General features: G+C 53.7%; 1 non-coding gene across 1 annotated transcript; it reads left to right on the top strand.

The window, feature by feature from the left end:
• Positions 1 to 356: 356 nt before the first annotated feature.
• LOC149442066 (U2 spliceosomal RNA) lies at positions 357 to 540 on the top strand. Its single transcript, XR_016307247.1, has one exon. It is a non-coding gene; the product is annotated as a U2 spliceosomal RNA (small nuclear RNA).
• Positions 541 to 6,672: the final 6,132 nt, after the last annotated feature.

Here is a 6,672-nt window from a genome sequence, read left to right as displayed (position 1 = left end):
GCCCTAGTGAACAATTGGTCCCAGATCCTCTTGGTTCTTTGCAATCAGCTCAAAGCACTCAATCACTATTGAGAAACTACATTATGTTTTGTGGCCAAGCTGATAGTATTTAATTTTGTTAGCCTTTATGTTGAAATTGCCACTTTTTAGAAGCCTGTGACAACACAATAGTACAACAGAAATCACTAGGTTCCCCCTTATAGTCCTACAGACTAGGGGGGGGTAAAACTGAGGAAGTCAATGGTGTGCAGAATCTGGGATTTCTGGTAGATCACAAGCTTATTAATGCGCATGGATCCTGACAGGGACTGAGGTTTCCACATGGTCCACCAAGTCAAAAGACCTGGCGGACCCCTTTTGCTTCTCGGCCTTTTGGCTAAGATCAAGTGTAGTATCGACCTTGCCTTTAGGGGTGTCCCTGCTTCCAGCTAGGACGTTGAGAAACACTTGTATCTATCCCAGCCATTTGGTCTGTGTGGGGTACCCTCTACTCGGCCTGGTAGGATCGTCGATTCAATTCGGCTTCACCTGCCTGCTGCTATTGGGTTTGAGGTTTAGCCCCCACACAGAACGAGTTTGTGATCTTCCCCCCTCCCCACTCTGCGTTACTACCTCCGGGCAGTAGACGCCAAATAGCCTTTTCAAAGGCTAAGCAAGAGTGAAGACGCCGAGGAAGAAAGAGAAGGAATCCGCTCAAGACCTTTGGAAGCCCTCCTGAGCAAAACTCCTCCAAGATGGGGAAGAAGCAAACCGCCAAGAAGCCGCTGACCGCCGCTCCTGCCAAGACCCCGGGAGAAGCCCCCTCCACCTCCACCTCAGAACGCTCCGGCCCTGCAGAAGGACTCCCCTCCCTGGAGCCCTGGATGAAGCAGACAGTCATGCTGCGACTGAAGGAAGTGGAAGGCAGAGTCCCAGACATGACCCCGGAAGTCTTCGGCAAGAAGATGATCCTGGAACAAGAATTCAGCAAGGCAGAGACCCTGTCGGTGCAGTCCTTCGTGAAAGGTATCTTTTACATAACCTTTATATCTCTACAGGTCTGTAGAAGATATTGGGAACAGGTAAAGACTTCTGGGCCGGATTCCCCTTTCCGCAGCTTTGCTGCGAACTCTCCCATTCAAAGGGATGAAAGGCGGATTACGGTTTCCATGAGGAACCCTCACGTCCCCGGAAAGGATATCACCACCTATCTACAGAGGTTCTGCGTCGTGTTGAAGGACCCAGTCTGGATACTGGATGCTAATGGCTTCTGGACGGGTAAGTGGGCTGTGTTTTGCAGGTTGATGAGAGATCGACCCTCTGGAGACCTCCAACACCTGCAACAGTGCTTCTCCCTGGGAGCATCCGCAGGAATGCTACACTACCCGGATCAACCCCAGTCATGCCACAGGTGCGGACAGCAGGGGCACGAGGGTAAGGATTGCCATGTGCTTTCTTGTAGGTTCTGCCGGGCTGCGGGCCATGAGACCAAGGATTGCCCGAGGTCCACAACCTGCAACCTTTGTGGACGGTCAGAGCACGTCTACAAGGACTGCCCCGAGAGAAGCAGAACGTTTGCGGGAGCCCTGAGCAAGGGCACCGCTAGACCATTGCCACCGAAACCCCAGGAGGACCAAGGTAAGAGGAACCCCCCACCCCCTCCCTCCACCCCAGCCCTCCCTAGGCCGCCCCCCCTGCCCCTCCCCCCCTGGACCCTGGCCCTCCTGCCCCGTGCCCTTCTGCCCCCCCCTCCCCCCTGACCCTGCCCAACCCCTCCCTGGCCTGGTACCGCCCACCCTGACCTGTCCTCACAGGAGGATTTCCCGACCCTTGTCCCTCCCGCCCCCGCCAGCTGCTCTGCGGCGGGGAACCGGAAGCGGAAGAAGGAGCAGGCCAGCCCGGCGGCGGAGGACCCCTCCTCCTCCACCAAACGGCCTGCTGTCCTCCAGGATGCCTCAGGTCCTTACCCCGTGGGAGAGGACCTCGACACACTGGAGGAGGAGGAGGTGGAAGAAGAGATGGCTCTGACCCAGTCAGAACCAGACCTCTCGACCGACTTCAATGAGGTCCTCAATGAGGTCCTCAACCAGATAGGACTGAGCCAGGACACCGGTCAGGCTGCAGACGCCCCCCCCCCCCTCCAGGGGAGGTAAGTACAGCCCCTGCCAACTAACCCCTTCATCTCCTTCCCATGATGGCTGAGATCTCTATCTTTTCCATTAATGTGAGGAGCATCAAGGATGCGTCTAGGAGGCAGACGGTGCTGACCTTTCTTTCCTCGCAGCAGAGTGATGTCTACATGCTTCAGGAGTGCGCCCTTCCCCCTCTGAGGAGGTACACTCATTTGTCCTCCCAGTGGACCCACGGTCCCTCCTACTGGTCTGGGGGTGGCGATTGCAAGTCTGAGGGGTAGCGGTTCTTGTCAGGGGGGGTCGTTTCACTGTTGACTCCGTCCATGAGCTCGTCTGTGGCCGCCTCTTGGTCATAGACGGCTCGTGGGCGGGAGAGCCAGTTAGGCTCATCAACGTGTACGCCTCCCCGGAGAAGAACGCGCGGCTGGAGCCTTTCCAGACCCTGCGGGCGCAACTCGTCACAACGAGAACAGTAGTGATCGGCGGTGATTTTAACTGTCCGATAGAGGAGGATGGGCGCAGCTCCAGCATGTACGCTAAACTCGATGCCACCTCAAAGCTGCTCTGGGACGTGATTGCGGAGGCTTCCCTGCAGGACGCCGTGGGATCCGTGGAACGCGGCTCCGTGAACTACTCATGGAGCCGCCCCGATGGATCTGTGCGTTCCAGGATTGACTTTGTGCTCACCTCTAGGGCAGTCAGGCACCGTGGGTTCTCCATGGTCCCCTGCTTTTTCTCTGACCACAGGGCCATTCACTTTCGGGTGACCTGGGAGAGGGCTTTGCCCCCGGCCCGGGCTCCTGGAAGCTGAATTGCACCCTGCTGGACAATGAGGAACTGCTGGAGGAGCTCAGGGAAACCTATGGTGCCTGGCAGGAGGAGAAGTCTTTTTTTCCCAAGGTAAGCGACTGGTGGGAGTTTGTGAAAGTCAAGCTGCGCGGCTTCTTTCAGGCCAGGGGACGCCAGCAAGTGTGTGCCAGGAGGAGGGAACTCAGGAGACTGCAGCATCAGCTGCAGTCCCTGCAGGACCTTCATCACTGTGGCTGGGACGTTAGGCAGGACCTGGAGGACACCAAGAAGAGCTTGAAAAAGCACTTTGAGGAAGAATCCAGGCACATTGTCTTCCATGCCAAGGTGGAGCATCTAGAGAAAGGTGAGAAGTGTAACTCTTTCTTTTTCAGGAAACTCCACTCAGGACACACACCCCTGTCGGAGCTGCACGACAAGACCGGAACACTCCAGAAGGGGAAGAAAGCCATGATGGAAGTGGTCAGCGACTACTACACCAACCTCTACTCCCCCAAAGAAACGAACGCGACAACAGCCGACAGATTCTTGTCAGGTATCTCTAACGCTATTGATCCTGCAGGTTTGTCAGCCACCAACGCCCCCTTGACGTTGGAGGAGCTGCACTCTGCTGCTAAATCCTTTAGGCGGGGCAGGACCCCGGGCTGCGATGGTCTCCCAGCAGAGCTCTATGTAGCGCTGTGGGACCTCGTGGGCCCGGACCTGCTCGAGCTGTATGAGGAGATGGTGGAGGAGGGCAGGATGCCTCCTTCGTTGAGAGAGGGAATGATCACGATCTTGTACAAGCGTAAGGGGGAGAGATGTGACTTGAAAAACTGGCGTCCCATCTCTCTCCTGAACGTGGACTACAAGATCCTCGCCAAAGTCCTGGCTAACAGGCTGAAGGCCGTCATCGGTCAGATCATCCACCCGGTTTAGACTTAGCGCTAGCGCTCGTCTAGCGCTCGTCCGGGACACGGTCCAATACATCAAGGACCGCCGGGTGCACGCGGCCCTGGTCAGTCTTGATCAGGAAAAGGCCTTTGACCGTGTCTCCCATGGGTTTATGTGCAGAGCCCTGCGCAGGTTTGGTCTTGGGGAAATGTTTTGTCGGTATGTTGACCTGATGTATAACGACAATTGTAGTACGGTGCAGGTGAACGGCTGGAAAACTGACCCCTTCCCGGTCCTCTCCGGGGTCAGACAAGGCTGCCCTCTCTCACCTCTGCTTTTTGTTTGCTGTATAGAGCTCTTCCCGGAATGCATCAGACGGAATCCAGAGATCGGGGGAATCACCGCGCCGGGACCAGACAGAAGGGAAGCAAAGTGCTCGCTCTACATGGACGACGTGACGGTGTTCTGTGCCAACCAGCGCTCCATCGACCTGCTCGTCCAGACCTGCAAGGACTTCGGCCAAGCTTCGGGGGCAAAAGTCAACTGCGGGAAGTCGGAAGTCATGCTCTTCGGAAAGTGGTTCCTGCCTTCTTCTGCATCCATGCCCTTTGGCATCAAGACAGACTTCATGAAAATCCTGGGAGTTTGGTTTGGTGCCGAGGGTGCAGCCCTGAAGTCTTGGAAGGAGAGACTGTCAAAGATGCGACAGAAGTTTGGACTTTGGAGCCTCAGAGACCTCACCATCGAAGAGAAGACACTGGTACTCCGCAGCGAGATTCTCCCTGTGTTGCAGTACCTCGCCCAGGCCTGGCCCCCACGGGTCAACACCTGTAAGGCCATCACCAGGGCGGTGTTCCACTTCATCTGGGGCTCCAAGATGGACAGAGTGAAGTGGGCAGTCATGTTCAAGGAACCCCTGAAGGGTGGTAAGGGCGTGCCCGACATCGCCACCCAGCTGAGGGTGTTCTTTGCTTGCAACTGCATCCGCAGAACTTTGCCCAGACGGATTATGGACTCTGGCGGGAACGCAGTGTCTCGCTTCTTCCTGTTGCCTCTCTGGAGGTCCCTGGGGTGGGACACTTGGGATAGTTCCATCCCCTACAACTGGGACACTCCTTGGTACTACTTGGATACCTTCAAGTTCATCAGGGAGCAGGGGCTGCAGGGAGTCAAGCCTGACTTGTGGAAGCCAAAGACTATCTACAAGCTCATTCGAGCCAGCGACATTTTGGAGTCGGTTCCAGGCCTGCCTTCAGACACCTGCAAGGTGGTCTGGAGGAATGTTTCTTCCAACATTCTTACCAACAGGCACAAAGACCTGGCATGGATGGCAATCCAAGGGGGGTTGCCTCTCAGGACATTTATGCATGCCAGGAACCTGAGCAGATACAGACACTGCCCCTTCTGCATCATCCACGAGGAAACGTCTCACCACGTTTTCTGGGAGTGCTCATTTGCTCAGGCCCTGTTGGGGGCCCTGGAACCTGAACTCAAGGACCTTGTACCACAGACAGCCATCACTCACTTTGGGGTGTTGAATGGACTGTTCTGTGGAACCTTTTCTTTGGAGGACATTGACGGCGCCTGGCGGGTGCTGTGTTGTTTTAAGGACGCTTTATGGTGCGCCAGAAAGCGCCTCATCCACCAGCGGGAGAGGATGTCCATTGAGGACTGCCGCAGACTGATCCTCAGTCTGCTCAGAGACTATTCCTTGATGGACTTTAAGGAGGAAGAGGACGTCTGAAGATCTCCCCTTCCCCCTACTCCCCCTTGCGTGTCTTTGTCTTTTCAATAAAGCTTCGGGCCTGTGTTTCCCCCTTTCTTCCCTTCCCCCCCCACACACCCGATGCCTATTGTAAATTGTGATTTTCGGTTTTTCGTTTTTTTCGCTTTCGTTTATTGCATGACTTAGTACTGTGTATCAGGATGCTATGGTTTTTGGGGTAAGCGGCGTCATGCATGACGTGGCGGTCTGGGGATTCATCCTCTGCACATCACGTCAGGCATCATACCGCTGAGCGAATGTATTTACTTCTGAATGTATTTATTGTATGCTTGGAACTATATTGCTATGTGGTGCGCTGCGTCGCAGTATAGGGTGAGATGTACCCCGATTACACGTATCATGTTGTTTTTGATGCTTCTGTAATAAAAGTATCTTTTCAATCAAAAATACTGTTCCTTTAAGCGTCCATCCTCCTGACTCAGCGTATGATAGGACATTGCAGTGCGGAGTATCTTCTGCTCCAGGTTAAATGTCATGTTGGGTAAACAGGAAATCTGGGAATGTGACAGTTCTCTGTGAGTTCTAACCTCCGAAAAATAAAAAAAAGTACATGATATGCCCTTCATGTTCCAGGAACAAACTGTAACCACTGTGAGATCAGATCCCTATACTGGGACTTCCACAAGGATTTGTCCTGCGGGCCCCTGGACTGGAATACAGGGGTCCCTGGGTACTGGTTTTATGGTGGTACACGCCATACATTCTATTGCCGAAACACAAATTTACTTTAATCATTTCTTTAGTACCAACAACACGGCAGAGCGTTCCAATATACAAACAGTATTCACACCTGACCCTGAAGGAGCTTACAATCTACCATAATGTCATAGGCCAGTGGTGGGCAACCTTTTTTTTCAACTGAGCCAAATCTCGCCAAAACCACGATTGAAATTTATTTTGAGAGCCACATTTTTAAAACTGAAAATACATCCCCCATATAGTAATTCATCCCCCATAGTAATTCATCCCCCATAGTAATTCATCCCTCATATAGTAATTCATCCCCCATAGTAATTCATCCCCCATATAGTAATTCATCCCCCATAGTAATTCATCCCCCATATAGTAATTCATCCCCCATATAGTAATTCATCC

Source organism: Staurois parvus, unplaced genomic scaffold (assembly GCF_062004578.1).
Source record: "Staurois parvus isolate SC_StPar_1 unplaced genomic scaffold, SC_StPar_1.0 ptg000917l, whole genome shotgun sequence".
NCBI classification, from domain to species: Eukaryota; Metazoa; Chordata; class Amphibia; order Anura; family Ranidae; genus Staurois; species Staurois parvus.
This window is presented reverse-complemented; position numbering and strand designations above follow the sequence as displayed.